At 43.7% G+C, this 24,808-nt stretch overlaps 1 pseudogene across 1 annotated transcript in view; it reads right to left on the reverse strand.

Moving 5' to 3' along the window:
• LOC146177599 (cytochrome P450 2D14-like) overlaps positions 1-23,810 on the reverse strand; it is a 29,450-nt pseudogene extending 5,640 nt beyond the window's left edge. The window contains exons 1-7 of the transcript XR_014701329.1: positions 23,658-23,810; positions 20,148-20,407; positions 17,710-17,836; positions 15,267-15,373; positions 11,565-11,869; positions 4,165-4,428; positions 3,446-3,636 (exon numbers count right to left, since the gene is read on the reverse strand). The product of XR_014701329.1 is annotated as a cytochrome P450 2D14-like (transcript). The remainder of the gene's footprint in view (positions 1-3,445; positions 3,637-4,164; positions 4,429-11,564; positions 11,870-15,266; positions 15,374-17,709; positions 17,837-20,147; positions 20,408-23,657) is intronic.
• Between the last annotated feature and the right edge of the window lie 998 nt (positions 23,811-24,808).

Raw genomic sequence — 24,808 nt, forward strand, 5'->3', positions numbered from 1 at the left:
TTGGTCACTTCCCCATTTTTCTTACTGCCGTCCTTTCTAGGGCGTTTGCCTGAAGAAGCCTTCCTTTCTTCGTTTGCAAATCTAGCAAAGTGCCTTTTCTGACGGTTATTCACCCTCAACTTGGGATTGCGGAGCCTATCCACTGCTGGGTTGCTGAATTGTCGGCGCGAAGCATACTCCTCAATAAGTTCGGCAGCTTCAGTTGCCGACTTAATTTCGCCTCGGTCCTGTAACCAATTTCTTTCTTTTTCTGGGAGGCAGTTATAAAACTGCTCCAAAAGAATTCGCTCGACTACAGCGTCCCTATCACTGTAGGAATCAGTGCTCTTTAGCCACTCGCTCAAATTAACTCTTAAATTGTACAGGAATTCAGGGTAACTCTCGTCCCTGGACTTAGTAGCGTTCCGAAAACGTTGTCTGAACGCCTCGGCGCTAAGCCTATACTTTCTCAGAAGGCAAGCTTTGACCTTCTCGTAGTTGTCCGCGTCCTCCTTGCTTAGCCGCGCGACAACCTCCGCTGCCTCGCTGGGCAGAACCGTCAATAATCTCTGAGACCAAGTGTCTCGCTGGAAGGACAGTTTTTCGCAGGTTCGCTCAAAGTTAGCCAGATACAGACCGATATCCCCTGATATCACATATGGCTGCATGTACTTTGACATCTTGAAATCTGCCTCCTTGTTGAGACGAGGTACCGCTAGCTGGGGACAATCGCCCGACCTCTTGCTCAACTCTAGTTCTAATTTCCGGAGCTCAATTTCTTGGTCCAGCTTTTTTGCTTCTCTTTCAAGCTTCTCACGTTCGTGCTCCCTTTCCTCTTTTTCCCTCTCAAGTTCACGCTCCCTTTCCTCTTTTTCCCTCTGACGTTCGCGCTCCCTTTCCTCTTTATCCCTCTGACGTTCGCGCTCACGCCTCTTTTCCTCTTTTTCCCGCTCTTTCTGCTGTCTGAGCTGCTCCTCCTTTTTTTGGGCGATGAGGTTCCATGCTTCACTGAGCTCCTCATCATCGGCTCCCAAATCTGTGATTGCCTTTATAATCAAAGGTTTTCGTGCCAAACCTCTTGTATCAATTCCCAATTCCTCACACAATTGCAACAGTTCCGGTTTCTGCAGCTTTTGTAGGTCCATGATCGCTCCGAGTGTCGGCTACTTCCAAAACAACAGTGCAAACTACCAAACCTAAAGGCGTTTCAACACTTTTTACCAGTTCTAAAATCTAACCCTGTTCTAGAACCTGGTCCACATCAGAAGAAAAGCCAAGCACTCACCCACACATGCGATCGATGTTCCGAGCTGCTCTCTTGTTGGCCGATTGTTGCTCCTGCTTGTTGCCTGAGATGCCACCTCCGATCACCAGATGTTGTGGCTTGTAGATTCTGATCCACCTCGAATCACCAGATGTTGTAGCTTGTAGATCCAGATCCCACCTCCAGTCATCAGATGTTGTGGCTTGTAGATTCAGATCCCACCTCCAGTCATCAGATGTTGTGGCTTGTAGATTCAGATCCCACCGCTGCCACCAGTTGTTGTGACGCTGGGGCTATGTCGACCCGGCCTTCACTTGGTAGCGTGCAGAGACTCGGGGTTGAAGTAGGATTGAATCTTCGAAGTTGGTGAAATATGTACAAGCAGGTTTAATGGCACTTTGAGAAACTTATTTACAAGATTATTTACACGAAAAAGAAGGGTACATCAGCAAAATAGCAAGCGTTAAGAGTTCATAGCGAGAAGCGACTGGATGAGCCGTTTACCCAGGGCTCAGAGCCACATTTCGTGCTCTGCAGCGTCCTTAAAACCCCCTATGTCCAGCCCCTCTCTGAAGATGCTGACCAACCAAATCCAGGGCACGCCCCTCAGATATCGGCATCCAATCGAACACATCACTGCACTGATGGTCTGAAGCACTGACTGGTCCGGCATTGTTTCGTTGGGCGTGATCACTTGTTGGCGGGAAAAGCTTGGGAACGGCGAGGAGAGGAGGTACATTTCTATTCTTCAGCAAAGAAACCACAGGCTGGTTCTGACAAGTGGTTTTACTTCTCAGAAACCCGAGTGCACGTGGCGCCGCATCCGCTCCCAGCATTGTCCGTTTTCGACAATTGCAAATCTTTCCTGCATTCCTGGGAAATCACTTAATGGCTGTATGCGTCATGCTCCTTTCTTGTCCTGCACGTCAGCGGACATGTCACTCTGTCGTCTCCTTTGGAAAGTAGGCATTCCTCACTGGACGATAGGGCTTATCGACTGGAAGGGTGAACAAAAGAAAGAAAGCACTTCCTGCATTTCCCGCAGGGGGACGTTTCTTTGTGTTTTTCCAGACGTTCTCTTGGCAGGGTCAATTTGGCATTTGCAGAGTGTCCACAAAGCAAAACAGGCTTACAAAACAGGATTCCTGGAAACAGGCTCACTTAGAGCCATTGGACTATCACCACATATTCACAGCACTTATCCATGCCCACAGGCGAACAATAGAGCGCGCAAATGCGGATGCTTGGTCGTAACAGTATCCAGTGAAAGCATTGTATTAGTTACGTACGTGTGTTTAGAATTTCTACTAATGACAAGCGAATATCAATATTAAAATTTAAACAATATGAGGAAGAAAGATATTTTAAAAATCAACGGAACGAAAAAGCAATGTTAAATGGGCTATCAAGTTTTTTTACAACGAACCATAAAAGGCCTTTTATTTTGTCTCCATTTATTGTCGCTTCAATGTCACGAGCTCCGAAATCGCGTGGTGAAGGAGACTGAAGAAAAGAGTGTCCTTGCACTCGTACACCAGTGTAATGCGCGAAGTTCTAAAGAGTTGAGAACATAGACAAGTGTCGGGGCATTCACAGAAATCAATTATGCAGCTGACTGATTCATGACTGCCAGAGCCGCGCATGTGGGCTGGTGGAGAGCCATGGCGCTATCCTTCGCCCCCGCATGGAACGTGTTGTAAACATTGTGGGTAGCAGAATGTAGTTGTCAAGAATGTGTCGCCTGAGCGAAGCTGCCGCAGGACGGTTGCATTTGACGAGAGGATAGCTTGCCTCGCTGCAAGATTCAGTTTGTGATATATGTTCATCTTACATTGCAATGCACTTCATGCTATTTCGAACCATGCTGAAGCTCTACCTTTTCGTGAATCTTTGCAAGAAAGTGATTTATGATACTTATAATGTTTGTTTCCCAAACTTGCTAATAATATGTAAAACTGTTTTGGCAACTGTTACAAACTATTATACATTCTTGTGGGAAATTATTCGCTAAAGGCTTGGTTTCACAATTTTTTGGAATTGCTTTGCTCAATCCTACAGGGTTGTTAGGCAGGTTGTTTTAATCAAATAATCGCAAGGGCCTGAAAGACTCAAATATTGGAGTAATGCCACAACCTTAAAACTGCAAAAGTAACTTCCCATATGAGCCGTAAAATAACCTAACACTTTCAAAAGTTTTCTCACCGGTTGAAAATGGAAGGACGCTTTTCAGCCTCTCCGATGCGAATGAGCCGCTTTCATTCAAAAATCTGGTTGGGTCAAACTTCTGCGGCTCATTCCAGCGCAAGGGGTCATTGTGCACTGCCCAGATGTTGGGGACGACGGTTGTTCCTTGGGGTACAAAATACCTCCCTATCTCGATGTCTCGGCACGCCCTGTTGGATGAGTAAGAGCGAGAGAAATAGAAGAGTAGAACTGAGGGGAAGTTAACTAGGCGATGACCCGTAGGCTACCCTACACATGGAGGATACAGAGCATGTCACCGGGAATAGGTAGTAAGCAAGTGGCACGGCCTGCAATGCTTGCTCGGCAGGTGAGTGTATGCCACGACATCACATGACATGAAGTTAGCAGGAGCAACCCTTTCGGATAGCTTGATGTGCTGAGAGGGTTAGAGGGAAACTGAACCCACTGGGTTTTCTTGAAGCTACGTCTTTGTAAAAATGTCGGTTAATGATTGGTAATTATATCAAGATAGAAATCTTGTCTCGAAGTATAATCACTTATAACTTAGTAGACCCAAACGCAAACACCATCGATGTGTGATAAGCCTTACACGGGAATATATTATGCCCTATTTTTGTCTCTAGTCTTGGAACAATGTATTTCTTCTCTGCCACAACTCCTACAGGAGAAACAAGAACGGTGAATAAATAAGTAAATTAATTTCTCCCTGTACTTACCACCTGGGGAGTCCCAGGGGAAGCAGCGTATGCCACCGCTGTGCCTCCCATATCACTGCCAAGGTGTAGGGCGTTGTGTAACGGTCATTCCACATAGGCAGCCGGCCGGTGCCCACGACAGCGTCGATTTCCCTCTGGATGCGCTCTTGCACAGTATCCGCGTTGGCGGCCACAAGCAGCAGTATCCGCATCAGCAGCGCGGATATCGTCACTGTGCCGGTGATCAGGAACCCAGTGGTGTTGCCCATGAGAGACTGGCCTGCACTAAGATGTGTTCTGTGGTTCAGCTTACGCCACCAGAGGACGCTCGTTCGTGAGAAAAAACAACTTTCCAACCGTTCTTAATCTCCCCTGGTACTGCATTGTCATCATCCTTGGACCAGTGGCTTGATGGTGAAGCCTACGGATATAACATTGGGTGACCAAAACTACCAAAGTGCGTGCACGAGTTATGCATCACTGCAACTCTGAAGACGCAATGGAGACCTGCCTGATATAACTTCCAGGTACTGAATTCAGTGTACACTTAGCGCATATGGGAGATGCTACCCGATCTTTAAGCTTCATTGAAATGTCGTGGTTTTATTGCTCCCTGTTTGCAAACCCTGAGCAGTGCACCTCTTCAGGCTCCACGCACACGACAGTGCCGTAATTTTCCCAAGCTTCCACGGGCCTATCTTTGCACAACGTGGCGCGAGAGCGAAATGCGTTTTTTGTATGTTTGAAACACAGGGATGGCCTATACAGCTCTTTCGGACGAAAAGCCGGTGGCGGCGTCGGCACCGCGTTTCAGAAATAATCACAGGCCACGTACAAAAATAGCACCATGGTGATTTGTGGTCTTTGGTTTGATATTTTTGAATAAACGCCGATCTGTTCATTTTTCTTATCCACTACTGAATATTCTACCATTGATCACAGCATTCATCAACGTGTTAACTTTTTAATCTTTAAAATACTGAGAAATATCGACTGTTGTCCAGCAGTCACTTGAAAGCAATTCAGCAACGTAGCATTGCACATTACCCACACTACGCGCTCATCTGCTGCGACGTACCTACTTCCACATATTAGAACTAACTACGGTGCGATATTGTTTACATATGCTGCTGTTAAATATTAAAATACTCCACCGCAAAGCAGTGAAACTATTAAAAACTATCAACAGTTCCAAGGTGCATAAAAATGTTATCTTCTTGATTGTGTAAATTCTACTTTATTATTGTATAACTTCTACTCCTAAAAACCTGATTTCATACCTTCTGTTTTCTCCATTTTATAAGTTCTACTCCCGGATCACTGCAGATGGCTTGCATTAATTTATGGAAATATTATTCACAGGAACCCCCTCACAGCCCTCTAGATTTCTGGGGTTCTAACTGAATATCCATCATGTCATATATGTACTTGTGTAAATAATATAATTGAATGAATCATTCATTGATTGATTGAATTATTGATTGATTTATTGATTGATTGATTGATCGATTTATGATCGAGTGGTACGTGGTAGGCGATGACGAGTCAAGGCAATCATTGTAAATAATTGAATAGTTTATAAATTATAAAATAAACAGCAGAAATTGGGAAAAGAAGATTTGAAGGTGTTAAAATTCTGAGAATGAAAAACCAATGCTCGATTATGCTTAATAAGAAAATGTAGAGTGTATAATTTATCACCTAAATAATTAGAAATAAAGCATTTGAATAACCTTAAAAGATTTCAAAATGCTCACAATTAAAAGCCATGCTTGGCAATAATTGAAAAGGATAAAATGTCTTCAAAATTCCAGGCTGCTCAAAATGGACAACCAATGCTTGCTGTTGCTAAGTATTGGTGTAGCAAAAATTAAAAAGAACAAACAAAATAAAACTACACATTTTGAAAAGTAACTAAACATCGTCCGCGTGTGCGAAAAGCTGTCGCATCATAACCTTAATGGCCGAGCTCAAATGCCCGCCTACGTTTCTAGTTTTCGAGTAAATCATAAAGGCCTTATGCCTTTTTGACTACACTTGGTCAATGCAGCTAAAGCTTAAAATATTTTTACTATTATGCGCAGCACAGCTGTCAAGAATGCCAGCAAAAGAATGACTGCAATCACTAGTCAGCACGAAACAACCACAGTGCAAATTGTAAAGCATAGGCCAGTCTTCAGGAAATAGCAATGCAGTCACAATAGTTTGATAATTAATTTAGAAAGTTTCCTTACATTGAACAGAAACATTGAACGGTTTTGCAAGACATCTAGTGCAAGAAAAGAAAGAGAGAGGAAAAAAACATTCTGTCAATAAGAGCGTAGGGGTCAAAAAGTTTACAAGAATGCAATTGATGGTGCCCTGTTCTTAACATTACTGTATCAGCTAAAACGCACTGAGAGTAGCAGCTGCCAATGTTTTGCCTTTATTTTGGTTTCAGCATGAAAGCATTTTGTTTACCACCTTTCGCTTTCGTTTACTTTAGATGGTTATTGCCAATGGGTATTTGTCAGGTTCCTAATATTTTTTATGTGTTATTTCACTACTCGCGTTGAGATTTCATAGATCTCTTGAAAAAAATATTTGCTGTCTGAGCAGTGCGCTTATACATCGGGCTTACAGTGTAATTTGTTTCCTGTTTTATACTTGTGTCGAGGATTTGTGGCGGTCCTAAGGAACAAAGGCTGCTGATAAGGTCATTCGGGAGGTACTATGTTCGATCCCAGGTGCCGCCAGTTACCCACCGGTTTACAATGGGTGCAATATTTCTCCCGGCCTGGTGCTTGGCTCTTGTGGGGTGACATGCTTGGAAAAAGGAGCCATGGACCAAAAATGATGTTAAAAAAAAAGGGCTTTTGTCGCTCAAGGCGGACTTATTGTTGTCCGATGGCGGAATGGACCACTGCCCCATCGGCGCAACTTTGTAGGACCTATGAGCACTTTTCTAGAATTTCAACCCAAAAAGCCGCGCACCAAGGCGGGGGAAGCTTGTATAGTCGCAATCGATATGAAGGTGATCGCGGGAGCTTCAACCGGTGGGCCTTTCAAGCTGCATAGCGGCCGATTTCGGAACTGCGAAGATAATGATTGCGCTGTCTTCTTCCCCTCCTACGCTCTCCCGGGCTACAAGCATCACCCCCCTGACTAACTCGCTGGCGTTTTTTTCTACTCACAACAGCTGCCTGCATGATTTTGCTAATCCTGCTTAATGACGCGTGAAAAAAATTAAAAATTGTTACTAGCTAGCGGGGAGTGTCAGCTGTTACAGGAACAGCGCAAACAGAGGGGCTACCAAGATGTTTCCCTTGCCATGAAAGGTGATGGCGTAACGTGGCGCTGCTCCTTGTCTCGGTTGCGGTTCGAGCGATCACCTTCATATTGATTGCGACTGTACCCATTGAAAACTGATTGGTACCATGCGGTACCAGGGATTGAACTTGGTACCTCCCGAATGCGAGGTGGATGCTCTACCACAAGGCCACTGTTTCCGTAGGTATAGAATATAAATTCAATGTTATTTTCTTTCTGGTGTAGCTGACTGGCAGAATTTCTTAAAAAAAATGATTTGTGTGAGTAGTGCGCCTAGATATCCCCAGCAGAGTCATGACCTGAACAAAGCTTACTCTTTAAAGAGTGACTATCTTCCGCGGCTGCATCATCAAAAATATTTTCAAAATCTCTCATATGTGCCTTCCTACACTAACCCGCTGTTATTTTTTTATTCCGCAGATAGACTTCTAGCCAAAAATAGACATTTTTCGAGGTTAAAAACATACATACATACTTGCAGAAAATGCAAGTCCCTAAAATAATCCCGTTATTCAAGCGTGGTGACAGGATCCTAATAACAAATTATAGGCCCATATCAATTCTGCCAGTTTTTTCAAAAGGTCTCGAAAAGATAATATTTAAACGTCTCTCTTCATTTCTTGAGGATCATTGCCTCTTAACTCACTGCCAGTACGCGTTCTGCAAACACCTGTCTACTCAGCTTGCCCTCTTGGAACAAAAAGAATTTATCCTTAGGAACATTGAACATCGTCTACTTACACTCGGTGTACTAATAGATTTTACAAAAGCATTTGGCTGCATTAATCATGAACTTCTACTTAAAAGGTTAACTTACTACGGTATACGTGGCGTTGCTCATGAAATAATTAGGTCATATCTGGGCTCTGGAGCTCAATATACACATGTCAATAACATATCCTCTCAAATAAAAAACATAAGAATAGGAGTGCCGGAGGGTAGTATACTTGGACCCCTCCTCTTCAATATTTATGTTAATAATATTGTTAATATTGATCATGACACCAAATACATCATCTATGCTGATGATACCACACTCCTGTTTTCTTCTCATGATACCTCAGACTTAATAAGAATTGCTAATAAAGTACTAGAAAAACTACATGTATGGTCGATCAAAAACGGTCTCATAATAAATGCAACTAAAACAAAAGCCACATTATTCCAAGCCAAGAACAGAAATGCTACACTACCTGCAGACATCACACTTAATATGGATAAAATTGAACTAGTGAATTCAGTAAAAAGTTTAGGAATTTTTCTCGACCATGACATGTCATGGAACAGCCAGTCATCATCACTTGTAAGTAAACTATCCCAGGTAGTTGGACTAATTTTTTCCCTTAGGTATCTTCCCCGTAATGTAAAATTGCTTATATATAAATCTCTCTTTATGAGTCACATTAATTACTGCTGTCTTGTCTGGGGTACCACGTCTGCCACAAATGTAGGTCGGTTACTTGTCCTTCAGAAAAAATTTCTGCGCGCGATATGCAATGTGAACTGGGATTTCCCAAGTGAACCTTTGTTCCAAGAGCTTAATATATTGAAAGTGCATAATTTATACAACTACATGTTAGTACACGCATACATTAAAGAATGCAAATTGAATAATTTTGCCATCCGTTCAACAGCCAAAATCTACTTCACTACCAAACGCGATGTCCGGAATACTGGTAACACACACGCGAACTAATTACGGTAAGCAAATGATTGTTCACACCCTACCTGCCTTACTTAATGCACTAATCTCGGAAAATATTGATGCTTTACATGTTTCATTATCTACTCTACACAATTATTTTTGCCACTAATTAATATTGAGTGTGTATTTATATTGTCAACCATTAGATTAGTCATTGTAAATCAACACTATATATGTTCCTTGCCAATTGTACTTTTTTTGCAACTGAGTGAGATTATTTTCATGCTGCTGTATCTTTTTTTTACTTTTTGTAATACTAACCTATGTAGCTTTGCAGATTCACCTTTTTTGTTTGTTATTTTTGTTTCTTTCTTCATGCTTGTGCTTTATTGTATTGAAAGCATTGCCATTCCGCACGGCTGCTGCTGCCAACAAACGGGTTTTCGGACCTGTCAAGCTGTTTCCGCAGCTTTTTTCCTCGAACCTGTCCGTTCACAACTGTACTTTGCAAACAGAAAATAAAGCACTTACTTTACTTACTTACATTATTGTATTATCCGTCATAAAATTATTGTGCACGGTATCGCTTCTAAACATTATCGCAAAGCAGACTCAAGCATAACTACATATATAGGTTCACCTCCCCATACAGATGTGATAAATATTTTGCAATACTCACTATTATAAGTCAGGTTGTCATGAACGCTGCATATCGTGCTGTGGGACGAGTACTTTCCAATGAAGCAATCCCTGTTTTCGTTCGCATATGCCGACAGACCACCAACCTCCTGTCTGTAAGAAAGGATTAGCGTAATCACCAGGGTCACAGAGGTTAGGTGTAGTCTTTGTCAATTTCTTTTACATTAGTTCATTTTATTTCAATTTGTTAAGCACTCCAGTAGTTATTTCGTACTGTCAAAACATATAGTATAAGGGTATTGTTATTTTCACAGATGCATTGAAATAAATCGGGTTTGTGTGCTTTTGAAGGTCCGAGTGAAAGAAGTGACATGGATTCTTTTATAGAATTTAGCGTCACAAGATCACCCAGGCTATGCGAGACGTTGCCGCGAAACGAGCTCCTATATCTACCATATCTGCTTTACCGAAAAGTAATTAAAAGCCCCGTGTATGTGCAATATCAGCTGAACCCAAGGGCGCAGGATAAAATATTCCCCGTGACGCCGTCGGTGACGCCGTCGGGCGTCACAAATGCAGTCTTCTCTCGGTCTCTCTGATCCACCTCAATTTGCCAGTATCCGCTTTTGAGGTCTAATGAGGAGAAGTACCTGGCGTCGCGTAGTCGGTCGAGGGCATCATCAATCCTGGGCAGCGGATAGACGTCCTTTTTAGTCACGTTATTTAACTTTCGGTAATCGACACAGAATCTCAAGGTGCCATCTTTCTTTTTGACAAGGACCACTGGCGATGCCCATGGGCTCGTCGAAGGCTGGATCACGTCGTCCGCAAGCATTTCATCCACTTGCATTTTAATGGCGTCACCTTTGCGGTACTCTGAAAATTTTCCAGTGACTCTACTATAGACTATTCAGACCTGTACTGCGATCCGAGTCTCGCGCAAGGGTCTCATTGGAGAAACAGTTACTATTAGTGTAACGAAATTAGGCAATATTGTAACGTAACGCTACAATATTATTTATGGAACGCGGTTTCTGATAGAAGCGAGACGCAAGCCATCGGTGGAAGTGGGAGAAATTGTAGATGAAGTACTGGATTAAATAACCGAAAGAAATCCAACTGAAATCGCTGAAACAACTGCATATTGAGACACAAAAAACGCTCCTAGGTCGAGATACGAGAATATTACAAGATCTGCCATAAACGTAGTGTGGAGGAACGTATCTCCCATTCTGCACTCCAATACTGCACCAGAATAATGCAAAACTTCGAGACCAAGGATTACCGCACGTGTAGAACGAGGAGGATCGCGATATCCTTTTTTTTTTCAGAAACGCTTTACCCATCACTAACACCTTTAGCACAGCAGACGTCAAGGAGAAGCAAAGGTTCACCGCCAGCCCCGTTAAAGACCATACATTGCTTTCTGTCCCAAAAAGTTCAGCAATGCTTTGTAGACAAATTCTTTTCTAATTCACGTCAACACCTGATCAATAGTTGAATGGTTGTGGTTCTGTCACTGGGTGATAGCAACTTCTGTTAGATCGCGACTCTGAATAATGCATGCCTGGATTCGTGAAGTTCACGAGGGCAATACTGGTCCAGTGCTCGTGACAGCAAGTGAAGTAATGAGAGCGCTGCTCTTCCAATGTGTACAAAAAATGCTGTGCACAGATAAATATAGGCATCTATTTTAAAAACACCTGATTTTTACTGCGCCTCGCCTTTATTCTACACATTGAACTTAAAAACAGATTATAACCCCCCTAGTTGCACGTCTTAGGCTTGCACCCTTATTCTCAGTAAACGAAGCTTGTGCATGTCTCACCTCACAAACATTTCTATCGATTTCATGGCTCCGTGCACTGCTGCTGCTGCCGTGAACGGAAGACATCTTGCGAGTGTTATGAAAGACGAGGGCAAGAGCCATACCATGCTCTTCTTTCGGCTGGCCGTAAACTCCTCTCTTATGGACTTTACGAGATCCTTGTGCTTGGGGTGTTCGAATGGAAAGCGGCAGCCGAAGAGAAGCACACCTATGTTGTTGCACACACTGGCCAGCAGTAGTTGGAAAAGGTCCAAGGGCTGCCCCCGAGCCTCGGCCACGTGATTCACGAATTGATCGCATCCCTCCTGGAAATGAAAGTTGCTGCGTCGATCAAACCTTAAAACTTGACGTCATGATTCTTGTTTGGTTTCTTAAAGATGTTTCTTCTAACTTTATAACAAATATTGAGAGAAGTGTCATAATGCGCGCTACATTCCGCATGTAACCAATTGCATTCTGCTTAAGGTGACAGTTTATGCCCGAATAACTAAATTTTATTTTGAAGTACCTGGGCCACAAAGTCAAAGCCTAACTTGTCTGTCTCCGCATGAGCGCCCCATCATTACATTGTCGAAGCTGATTGCCACTTATAGAAATGATGCCTAACCATATGAGTGCCTAAGAGCTAATGCCAGCCCACTCAGGGTATGTGCAACCGACTGGGGTGCCCATGCGCTCTAGTAGCTCATGCTGCCGAAGTTGCCCCTTTTAGTGCGAACGTACTCATACGAACGCCAGTAACGATCTCGGATATTGTGTTCCGTACTCCTGATTTATGCGCAAAATCTTTAAATCACAGTTAATACGCTCTGCAGCGAATAATTGAATTAGAGCTGTCGCTCTGTATGATTGGTGCAATCAGCTTACACATCGATTAATTTAGTGCGAAGGGTCTATTCCAAACAAATTCCAGAATGTTGAAGGTCGCATATTCCCAACTCGCACGAAAAACAACGTGGAATTGGAGCGGATTTCAATCCAAGAATTTCTCGCTGGAAGCCAATATAAAACGCAATAGGTATCGTCGCAGCCAATTGCTACGCGCTTAAACTACAACACTCTCTCTCACCATGCACTGCATGTCATCGGCTCTATAAACTTCCATCTGGGCGCAAAAGCTCTCCACGTCCTAGTCAGTTTAACAGCATTAAAACCTTGCTATTTTTACTTCATTTTCCTACTGGCGGCTCCATTTAGAGTTTCACAGCTCTAGCTCTGAGTGGCACACTGGAAAGGATCAGGTGCCGGGTGCATACGCGCAAGCTGCGCCGCTTCCTCAAGACATGTACACCCATAACAATAGACTTTTTCAGTACCGTGACTGTCACTTCAACTACGTAAACTTCAAGATAACGGTCTCTGCCATATCTCTCGCGTTAACCCTATCCTCCTTTATTGTAATAAGAATTCGTTAGGTCGGTCTTGTGACTGTCAAGCGAGTGTCGCTGCAAGAACAAAACGCACCTCACTTAGTAATCATAGTTTATCCATATATGCCTCGCGCACCACATATGTGACGCTACATATTTTTCTTTTTTTGCATTTAAAGGGTCACAGTTTAAAAGCTTTGCAGTGACTAGCTTAGGCTCTGGAGGCTCTAAACCTTTCCTGGGCAAGTTTCGAATTGTTAGCGTTGAGGTAGAGACGCCAGTCGTCTCTGGAAGCAGTCAGCACATGTGAACCCATTGATAAGTTTGTGATTGCCCACAATAAGCAGGCAGAATTGCGCCTGGCCAGAATGCGCTCGTTCAAACATCCTTGGGCACAGCAGTCGAGTACCCTAACGACTGCGCCACAATGGCGGGACCTGATGCGCGATGAGAAACGTGCCATTCGTTTTGTTGAAACTGGTTGTGACTTTTAAATCATTAAAAAGTGCAACTTTATTCCACGCTTCTTAGAGGAAGAATCAGTGACCAGGAAGTATTACTTTTGGTTCAAACAAATTAAGTTTGCTAAGCGGCCCTCTCAACAATGCTTTAGGCGAAGTCCATACAAAAATTAACGCAGCGCTGGCAAGGAGAATCACAAAGAAAATCCGTAGATACGAGAAGCGCCGCTCACTTTTGCGTGTATAACCCAAGGATATATTTCGGGGAATAGATGGATTGTAGCACGTTTATGAAATAAAAGCTGCTTTCGCTTTTTTGGCGAAGTGCGATTTACGAAATCACTTTGCATTTTGCTTCGCTTTCAGGTAAATGCAAGGTTTGAAAGGTCGAGATTCAGGCAAGGATGATCGGAATAAGTGACTGGGGACATCAGTGGGTGAGTAATAAATTATGTAACTGCGCTTTACTTCGCTTAGGAGCTTAATGACGAAGCCCTTTCCTCCTCCTGCTCTTCGACCTCTTCCTTCTACCTGTTCTGTATGAATCTTCTCTTCTAATTCTGTCTTGCGGTTTACTTGTAATTTCATTTCTTTTATTTTCTTTTGCTTCGCCATCAGTAATACCGGCGTCTCAGGACTCCTCTCATCGACCTGGAAGGATAAAAGCCTAACTACGCGGAAAGCGAAATTGTCTCGACGACGCAAGTTATTGCGACGACCTTACCGGAAAATTATGTCAATGTCAGAATCTATGATGGCGTTTCGCTGAATCTCGCAAACGCAAGATTTTTTCCATGAACCTCCGATGGCTTTTGCCTGAATATAAAGTTCGGAGACGTTAACAGCGGTTATTTCTTGATTCACTCCTCACTGGTGGAAGTCTATGGCGACGACACGCTATGCACAGCTGTAGCCAGTGGTGGTAAAACAAGGGACGTGTTACAGCGATTTTCAATGTTAACGGTGAGACGAATGTACATAATATTTTTTATGTGTGCGACCAATACGGTGAAGTCGCACTGAGGTCAGGGGCTAAAATACTGTCGTCTGCCCAGCTTGTTCATATTTTATCAAAAATGAACGCGGCCTTGTCAAGTGCTCATGGACCAAGGTGGATATAAACAACTCAATAAATAGATGGATCTGCTCGCACATGAAAGTATCGCAGTTTTGTTATACCAACCTATATATTTGAGGTTTTTGTTTGCACTTCAGGATGAAGCAGTTAAAAAAGCACCGATATGACAAGTGAATTACTTTGGAAAAATCTTTTTATTACAAGACGAAAATTACGTCTTAAACTCATGTACCAGATATGTCAACAAAACAGGTATTCCAAAGGAAATGTACTTATATAGGCCATACTATGTTTCTGCTCGCAGATATAGTTTCAATATTTGAAATACCCTTAAAAATCTAACACGCATGCCATCTTAGCTCTTTGCTCGTTCCATCCGCCAATGAAATCAGTTTTTTACGTTAGCAGGGTGTGTTGTGTATGACGAAGTGTTTTCGCTTTCAACTTTGGGAACCGCCTGCTTTGCGCATTTGGAGTAAGCGGAGTAATAATTGAATGAAGAACAAATAACGACGTAGAACTCTCGTGCAGTGGTCTACAAAGCTGATGGGTTCGCCAACACGAGATGGAAATCAGTCGTCATTATATTTGTTTTATTTCTTTCAATGTCAGGGCGGCCGCAAATACAGACAACCGCTTTAAGGCTCAGAGAAAGATTTAGTCCTAGGTAACTAAAATATAAATGTGAACGCAAGAACCGGTCAGTCCCCAGTCTGCTGACCAATGGAATAGATCACTGATGCCGTTCTAATATTTGAGCAATGGATAAGTGAAATAACGAGGGTGTACTCACAGAAATTATCACTTGCATTTCGTGTTTGCCATATCCCAGTTCGCGCAGAAGCTTGAGTGAGAAATGTCGGTTGTCATCCCACTTTTTACCTCCGTAAGCGGAAAACCCTGCAAGCATAATTTAGCACTATGTAGCCTTTATAAGCACTGAAAGGTAATGTAAGCGCCCTCTGGTGAACGTTTGGGCATGCTATCTTTTTTTACTAGAAGCGAAGTTACACAGATATATTCGACGTGATCATTCAAGTGAAGAAGGGCGGTTTACGTTTTCACGGCGCCGAATCTGTTAATATGAATTGAGCTTGTTGCATCACCGCGTTTGAACGTCACTTCCTTCCTCGACAGAGTGGGAGCTATAAGAAAATTTAGAACCGACATGGTTTAGAACCAGGTCTACATGGCGCACTGATGAAGTCACTGTCGATCACACGATTAAGAGTAATCTACGACACTTAAGGTCTGCTTACTTCACTCGGTCTTTGCGATGAAATAGCGACTGTGAGTTGCGGTCGAACAAGCAATGTGCAAGATTTCATTGCCACTGCTGCTATATTTGACCTTCTCCCGCGAATGAACGTAGACCATAAAATACGAGTCCCGCTGCACTAAATTCTACTTTAAAAAACCTGGCCATTTCAAAAATGTTGTAAGCCGAAAGCTTCTAATGAAAGTTCTTATTCTACGGACGGCAACCGCGTCGCGACCGTGATCTGCAAACTGAAGTTACGTTCGACCCACTGGCTTTTATGGTATAACCAACAATTCATGACTCGTGACACCAAAAGCACGACAAAATAATATATCGTATTGCCGAATTATTTCCTTTCCTAAACAAATAGTAGCACTGTTGTATCCTAATCAATAGATACTTATGTAAACATTACAAAGTTAGGCCCCAGGACATACAGCATCATTAGCTCATCAAGCCTGGTATGCGTATTTTAGCTTACCCGCGTCAGAAATCTTTGTCCACGTAGTTGAGAACAAATTACTGGCTTTGCTCTGGCAAGGCCATTCCCAGCACCCACATGTTGGGACTCTACCATCAAAATGCAAGAGATCACATCACACTTCAGATGAATGTTCAGGTAATTTTATCCCTGTGATATATATGCAAAGCTCGTTTCACCAGCGCTCGAGCAAAGCTAGTGTCTCGATGCGAACGTTAAACCTCTGCCAAACAAGTGTTGTCAGCAGCAACAACAACCCCCGACATATGAAGCCGGTGCCGTGAAACTCTTTACGAGGATGAACTATTCTATACTAGGGCAAGTTTTATTCTCTGATTATTTTCCGTATATGGACGTTTGCCTAGCAGCAATACCTGTATATGATCTAGTTGGGCGTACGTTCAACTCTTCACTTACGTTCAGTCAGCTTCTTTCGGACATAAATCGTACGCATATTTCGTGACGCAAATTTGTTGTTGCGTGTTTATGATCCTTGAGCGTTCATTTACGTGCTGTGTATTACGATACGAAATTTCATTAGCATTTGTATCAACAGCGAGTCAACATGTTTACTCATTTGTGCTAAAAGGCCATACAAAGGCGCTTTCTAGAACAAACGCTTGTTTTATCGAGAGCACACTCGTCAAAACAAAAATTATAGCTGAGCATCACTGGGCGGGGCGAATGGAATATATTTTATATAAAGCTCTCGTTACTCAAAAAAATCGACGTCAGCGTTGTGATCGACAAATCACGCTCATGGCGCTGGCAGGTACTAGCTAGAAGCTCACATGGCCGCGCACTAATTTTTCGATGGTTTGTACAACTTACATGATATCAGAAAATTAGGAGGAGCTGCCAACAGGGTCGCTCATGTGAGGTCCGAAGTTAGAATAAAAATCAGCGTTGTAGTGCTCTCAGACGCCGAGTGAGGCGTGCGCTATTCTTAGGCTACAGAAGCACATTCCACGGTTTTTGTTAAAACGGAGATTTTTAGGTCGGTTGTTTATCTAGACAATCGCGTCGTGCTCTTAGAGGCGACGCCCCAATTATGTTTTCAAATGAGAAAATGTTTTATCCATTAATTTTAATTATATATTGAAGTACTCGGCAAGACCGCTGCAATGCGATATTCTTCTCTGTAAAATACGGTTAAAATGTTCTCATCAATATGCGCAGAGTATATTTAATACGTTCATATGATCATCATAATGTTCATTCTGCAGCCGCCTCGCAAATGTAGCGATGTGACAGAAGTTCTATTTGACACTTTATGAAGAACCTACTTCTGTAGCGTCTCTCAAACTCGCGTGCAGTTGATGGACACTGAATCTCACATACCCTGCAATTGCTGCATCTCGTGAAACGGCTTCAAGGAAACAATGTGTATGTGTCCTTGATAGTGCGTGTTGTCCTCTTTAGCGTATGCACTGTGCTTTGGTTTCTCCGACACTGCTGCAGAATCGAAAGCCGGCAAAAAGCGCAGCAACTTACCAACGTCTACGCTTGCACCTTGGACCCAGTTCGGCGATCGGTAAAGTATGTCCTTGTGAGTTAAAAACGCCTTTATGGGGAGTCTAGATTGTTCAAGATGATCGTGTCGGAAAATCCAGCTTTTACTCTGCGGATAAGGAAACAGAGCAGTGTATGAATAATGACCATCCTCTGACATTATCGGTGCCTGTGGTGCTCTCTATACATATCCCCCATCTAACTTAACACCAAAAAGTACAACTGATACACATGAACGAAGCTTGCTTACACCTCCTGTGCATATCGGACTCCGATGATCGGCAAGTCCCATGCGTGTTGCACACACTCAATTAGATACACTGGAGCGGATCGAAAGCCCTGCCATTGCAGCCATTTCGTAAATTCCGCTAGGCCTAGAACATCATTCCTATTTCTTTCACACCTATATTTCATCCGCATTTGTGTAAGTGCGTGCTTAAATGTGCACTTTTTATATTCATAATGTGATATTTTCCTGCGTTTAGGTCAGAACCGTCAAAATGAGGGCAAATAAGTTGAAGATGTACTGTATTACTGCATATGTCGATAAAACTTTTGATGTGGTGTACTCTGCATTTCCAATATTTGTAACTTTCTCTCTTTATTGCCTTGATATACAAGTAAAATAAAAATTTGGAATCGTATGTATTGCTGACTTTCTGGCGTTATTTGGCGACATTAACTTAACTTAGCCTCTCCTATAGGTAAGGCACTTTACAAGGGAGTAAAGTAACTAAAACCGAATGCGTGAAATTAAACGGCATGCCAAAGTTTTCTCTCTCTCTCCCCATTTTACTTTAAGTTAGTTTCTTATTTTTACTGACATGGCTATCGCGTGAGCTAAAGTCTTCAAAATATACGTTATCAAATGTTGTTCGTTTGTCTGAACATCCACAGACGAAAATACCAATCTTAACAACTTGCGACTATTCGCAAGTAGGGAGCGAAGGTAAACCTTGAACAACAATGGACTACCATCATTAGGATAGGCACCTGCAAACCAACGATTGTTCGTGGAACTGGCTACGAAGTGAGAGAACCCGTCCCTTTCCGTCAGTAACAGTAGCATTCCCACAGTGGCCGCTCTGCTATTTGTACGCTTGGCTGCAAACCACGAAGATGCGGTTTGGACTCCGACCGTTACGACCGCAATCCGATAAAGTGCACAAAAACTAGAAGAAACGCCCGTTGTTGAGCCATAACAGCTCAGTTGCGGGTTTGTAAAAGCTAATGCACATCTGCTCTGCCCTACGGTGTTGCTTACAGCTCATGTCTCGCTTCGCAAGGTTAAACTTTAAATATTACAATAAATGTGGTGCTAGCTTCATCTACTTGACCCCTGCGAACTTCTTAACCTCATCCGCCCACCTAACTTTCTGCCGCCCCCTGCCACGCTTTCCTTCCCTTGGAATCCAGTTTGTTACCCTCAGCGACCCTTGGTTATCCTATCTTCGCACTACATGTCCTGCCCATGCCCATTTCTTCTCCTTGATTTCCACTAGAATGTCAGTAACTTGACATATTTCTATTTCTGACGACGTATTTCTGCACGCTTCCTATCTCTTAATGTTACCCCTACCATTTTTCGTTCCATAGCCCTCTGGGTTGTCCTCAACTTAAGTAGAACTCTCTTGGTTAGCCTCCACGTTTCAGCCCCATAGGTGAGTACAGGCACGATGCAACTGTTGTATACTTTCCTCTTCAGCGATACCGGTAAGCTGCTATTCACAATCTGCGAGTGCTTACCAAATGCGCTCGATCCCAATCTTATTCTTCTTGTAATTTCCTTTTCGTGGTCCGGATCTGCGGTTACTACCTGTCCTAAGTAGACATATTCGCCTACTACTTCCAGTGCTTCGCTACCTAAAGTAAACTGCTGTTCCTTCCCGAGGCTGTTGAACTTTACCTTAGTGTTCTGTATATTGATTTTTAAGTCTACCTTTCTACTTTTCCTGTCTAGGTCATCAATCATTATTTGCAGTTGATCCCCGAGTTACCTAGCAAAGCAATGTCATTCCAAGTCTCTGAATACTTCCTCTAAGCAAGCTGTGAACAGTACTGGGGAGATCGTGTCTCCTTGCCTAACACCTTTCTTTATGGGAATTTTGTCACTTTCTTTATGCAGACCTATACTTGCTGTGCAGCCACTATATCTATCTTATATCTATATATATCTGTGCAGCCACTATATATAGCTAGCACAGAACCGGGTTAATTGGAGAAATATGGGAGAGGCCTTCGCCCTGCAGTGGGTATAGTCAGGCTTATTATGATGATGATGATGATGATTACAATCAACTCAAAAGACATTTAGGCATTAGCAAACACTTAGATCTACATTAACCACAGACAGGAAAAACACATGGACTATAAGTTCTGCACACACCCTGACCTTGCTGATAGCTACACGTCATGAGTACCTGATAACAGAGCCATAAGAGCGGGACCAATGGTATGCCTGACGGGGATCTAGTCCTTTAATAAGGGTGTCCAAGCATCCTAGGAAGGGTACACCGGTGGGCCCTGGAGGAAACCGATGTCCATCCTGTGTCTGCTGTTTGCGGCTCATGATGCGCACCAATACTAAAAGCACAGCGCATAAAAGGAGTGCTGCTGCGTAGGCACCAGTCGTAGCGTACAGCATCCATACCATTCTTGCAGGGCTTCTTTCTCAGGTGGGCTGAAACGGAAATAAAATATAGCGTTGCATAATGAATACTCCTGAAAGCTCAAGTAATCAGCCAGGAACATGTCTTAACCCCGATCATGCAAAAGACCTCCTGTGTACTATGCGATTTCAGTGGACGTTATACAACTTCAGGTAGTCGATGTTGTATGCAGTCATATAACACGGCGTCGCTTACAGCCAGGGTCAGTCGCATGAGCCAAAAGGAAATCAAATCTTATTATCTCACCATGATGTGTCCGCCACTCAGGATCAATTTTCTTGAAATCCTATTGCCTCTTCGCGTTTAAAAGCGTTTAATCAAGCGGCGAGAAATGTTTTTATTTTTTCACACTAGTAGAGGGAACATGCTCTCCAGTATTAAACTGAACAAGTATTGAACTGAACCTGATAACATCTTCAATATTGACAAGACTTCAGATACCAAGACTTCAGCCAGCAGATTGGCAAAGGGGCAGTATAGAAGAAATATTTTCCATCCATGCCTTAAGATCGGTTCCACGAACCCACAAAATTCTATGATTGACGAATGCGTTGCGAAATTATTTTTCGGGGTAATTTGCGCCACAGCCGGACCCTTATGGCAGAGCATAGAAAACGTTTATTAGCGCTTCTCGTGGGTGTGTATGTTCTTCAATGGAACAATGTCACCGATTGTACAGCATCGATCCTTGTAGTGGGCCGCAGGCCAGACCGAAGTGCATCAAGTTTTCATAGCTGATCACACGAGAAACTGTCTTTCAAAGACCATAACGGAAGCCTCAGTCACAGCGAACACATGGATGTGAATGCTGATTGTATGCATCGTAGAACAGGAACAAAGGAGAGGCAGCGTCTATGCTAACGATTATTATGCTTCCTGCTGTGACGTCAGTTCAGATGGCATATCAGTTGTAGCAGGCATCGTTTTTATTCAGTGCCTTAACCATCGTCTGAATATACAGTTAAGGTGAAGCCCTGCCTTGTCCTTCTACTTGCCAATTGTGTTAGCCTTTCACCAATGTACTTATGCGCACAGCCTGGAATGTTACGCAAACATAATTTTTCTTTACAGCGTGGTATTTTTTTATCCTTTCACACTGTTTCCTGAAGAGCTATGTAAACAGCCTCATATCCAGATCAAGTAATATCGTCTTTACCACCTCGGCACAGCTTTACTGCCTCTTCTACGACTTTCTTCGTGACTCGCAGTGGTTTTTGTGTTCGACCATGGACGTATGGCCCTAGATGTGCCATATCGACGTGCTTAATCGGATAAAACTTTAAGGACCGAGGTAGTTTTCCTCCTCCTGCTTAGCTGTTCCTTTAATGCAGGAAAGCCTGCATTTTAAGAATGTTCAGTTCGTAGACACGTTAGTGCATTCATTCAAGGCCCTTTTCACTACAATGGATGCAAAATGTTATCTTCAGGGCAAACTGCGCCGACTTCATCGTGGTAGTCCTGCTAAACGGCTTATTTTAGTATCATTAGGTAGATTGCACGATGCCATCAGTCGCAAAGCTTATACTCAAGTGAACCTTCTACGGGGCTACCCGGGGCTCCTGTGCTTTTGCACCTTTCGGGCTCCTGTGCTTTTGCACCTTAGGAAATCTGTACAAGGTGGACGAAAGCCGCTTTTGCAGACCAGCCACTATATTTTTGACGCAGCGCTCTTGATGCCACAGGCAGGGCGACGCTACGCGACCAAAACAACAGTACACCCGAGCTAGACAGCACCTCCGCTACCACACACTTTTTCTTTGTCCTCCTACACTCTCGGCTCCTCTTCTTCATCCTTCTAGTCTGTAACATTTACCCCCTTTTCGCAAACAAAGCCCTCCGGGCGAGTAAGGTGTCACGAGTATGACACTTCTTCAAGGGGGCGACATGCGTAACCTCAGTGTTCGCCGAACGTCGTCTACTGATCATAAGGCGTGCAATCCGGTTGTTTAGTTCACCGGATCGCTCTCAAATTAGATATAGGCTGGTGCAGCGTGCCAGCATTTTCTGGTGTAAGCCCTCATAGGTTTCCAAAGCCAGACTAGCTCACCGGGGAGGTAGGTGATCTGGCGATGGTGGTCGTCATAGCGAGCTTTTTATCTGTCTTGCGATGACAAAGTCCGCAATTGGGCTATCCGCCGCGCATCTTCAGCCAGGCAGACAGTTTCCGCTAAACACGGGTCGTCGTCAGTGGAACATGGTCTCATGTCTGGCAGTGTTGAATGCGTATGTGATAAAGGGGAGAACACAGTTCCAGTTTTTATGGCCCGAAACAACGTACATTGCAAGCATATTGGTTAGAGTTCTGTTGGTGCGTTCTGTTAAACCAATTGTCTGAGGGTGGTAAGGGATCGAATGCCTGAAACAGGATGCGCATAAACGGACAAGTTCTTCTATTACATCAGCAGTAAACTGACGGCCTTTGTCACTTAACACAACTCTCGGTGGACCATGTCGCAAGATGACTGAATGCAGCCTAAAAAGTGACACTTGGCAAGCTGTAGCGGCAGGATGAGCGGCCGTCTCATAGTAGTGAGTATGATGATCCACACATACAACAATCCAACGATTGCCTTTTTGCTACTTTGGGAAAGGGCCCAAAAGGCCAACTCCGACTTTCTCAAAAGGAGCCTTGGGCGGCATTACTTCCTCATCCATCTAGTCTGTAACAATACTATTCGAAAGCTGTTTGCTGTTTCGATTTCCTACATCAACATGGATCCAACAAGTCCAATTCTCGCTTCGACAGTCGCGCCTGTAAATGATGACCGTGGCGTTTCGTTGGGCCGCGCTAAGGATTACAACCAAACCCTTGTCAAGCAATCTCTTAGAGCTACCCTAGAAACGAGAACCCTTAAGCAAGCATATATTAGCGACATCCCTTATATCCCTACACGTTTTTAATAAACTTATCTAAACCAAATGTTTCAAAATTCAGAGTATTTTCACTGTGAGGTGAGGACAGTCCTGTATTTAGGAATGCATGAAGAGGCTTCTAAAAAGTTTTCATTGGGTTTATATTATTTCGCAAACAACTGCACAGTCCTGTAGTGGTGATAGAAATAGGCATGTTATGCGGTCATCGATGAAGAAAATGACTACGCTTCCTGGCCGCACTCAACATATAACTGGCAAGCAACATTCTATGTAACGCACCATAAAGCAACTGAAACAATCTAGAACGACATAGAAGCCAATACGAGCGGCTACGAGCATTCTAGATAAACCTGGTAGCATATACAGTCGCAAAGCGATAATACTTACCTGATCCGCTAAACTGGCTCCAGTAAGGCTCTTAACAACGTAGCCCCGTGCCGGCAGCTTTCGGCATAAACAAACAGAGCAAAGCTCCGCTTCCATATTTTCAAGCTAGCCCATAAAACGGCCTTTGACAGTAGAGATAAATGCAGCTTTGCACTGACGTGTACGAAGAGAGTAAGACATAAGAATGCAGCCGTCTAGTTCATTGACGTAAAAACGAAAACCGAAAATATAATCAGAAGAAATACACACGTCAGAGGAGGAGGAGGAGGAAGAACATTTATTTCCGCCGAATATGGTGCAGCAGCCACCTACGAGTCCGCACGCAGGCGTCCGGGGAGGCAGTCTGTCACACCGCGGCCAGAGGACACCCGGCCTCGTCTAGGAGAAGAGGTCTTCAGCCTCGGCCGCCAGGCGGACGGCGAATCGCTGTGTTTTTTCGTCGGAGCTTCTTAGCGTGGTCTCCCATTCATCGCTAGTTTTAATCGCGTTGCGCCCTGGGGCACGAACGCATCTCCATATTATATGATCTAATGTTGCCACGTGGCCGCAAAATTTACAAATTTCGGTTTCTGCACCGTCCCTCTTCCGACCTCTGGCACCCGTCCAACTCCTCCACAGGGGCGAAAAGAAATTTCGAGCTTGGAGTCTTCTCCAGTCGTACGATTCCTTTTTACTCAGGGATCTAACCGGTGGCGGATATATCCTCCGGTCTTTCTTCAAGTTGTCGGTTACATCCCGAAAGGTACCTATACATTCTTTGGTTTTAGATGTTGTGGAGGCGTCCGCAGCACCCCGAGGTAGCGAGGAGCGGGCGAGCATGTGGGCAGCCTCGTTGCCGGCGAGACCGGCGTGTGCTGGGGTCCAGATTATGGTCACGCTTTCGGCGAGAGACGACTCGTTCAGAAGTTTTGCAGCACGATTGTTGACTCTACTCTTGCTAAAATTTCTAACCGCCGCTTTGCTATCGCTGATGACGTGTTTCACGCCTGGTCGTGCAATGTCAATGGCTATTGCAATCTCCTCCGCCTCTACCGGCGGTAGATCTCGATTTCTTTCTATTCCTATGGCGATCCCAGTGTCCAATAGGGCGACCGAGGTTACGTCGCCTTCTTTCCCGATCGCTGCATCGGTGTAGAGCTTTATTCATACTG

Source organism: Amblyomma maculatum, chromosome 10 (genome assembly GCF_055883805.1).
Source record: "Amblyomma maculatum isolate TAMU_Amacu chromosome 10, ASM5588380v1, whole genome shotgun sequence".
In the NCBI taxonomy this organism is placed as follows: domain Eukaryota; kingdom Metazoa; phylum Arthropoda; class Arachnida; order Ixodida; family Ixodidae; genus Amblyomma; species Amblyomma maculatum.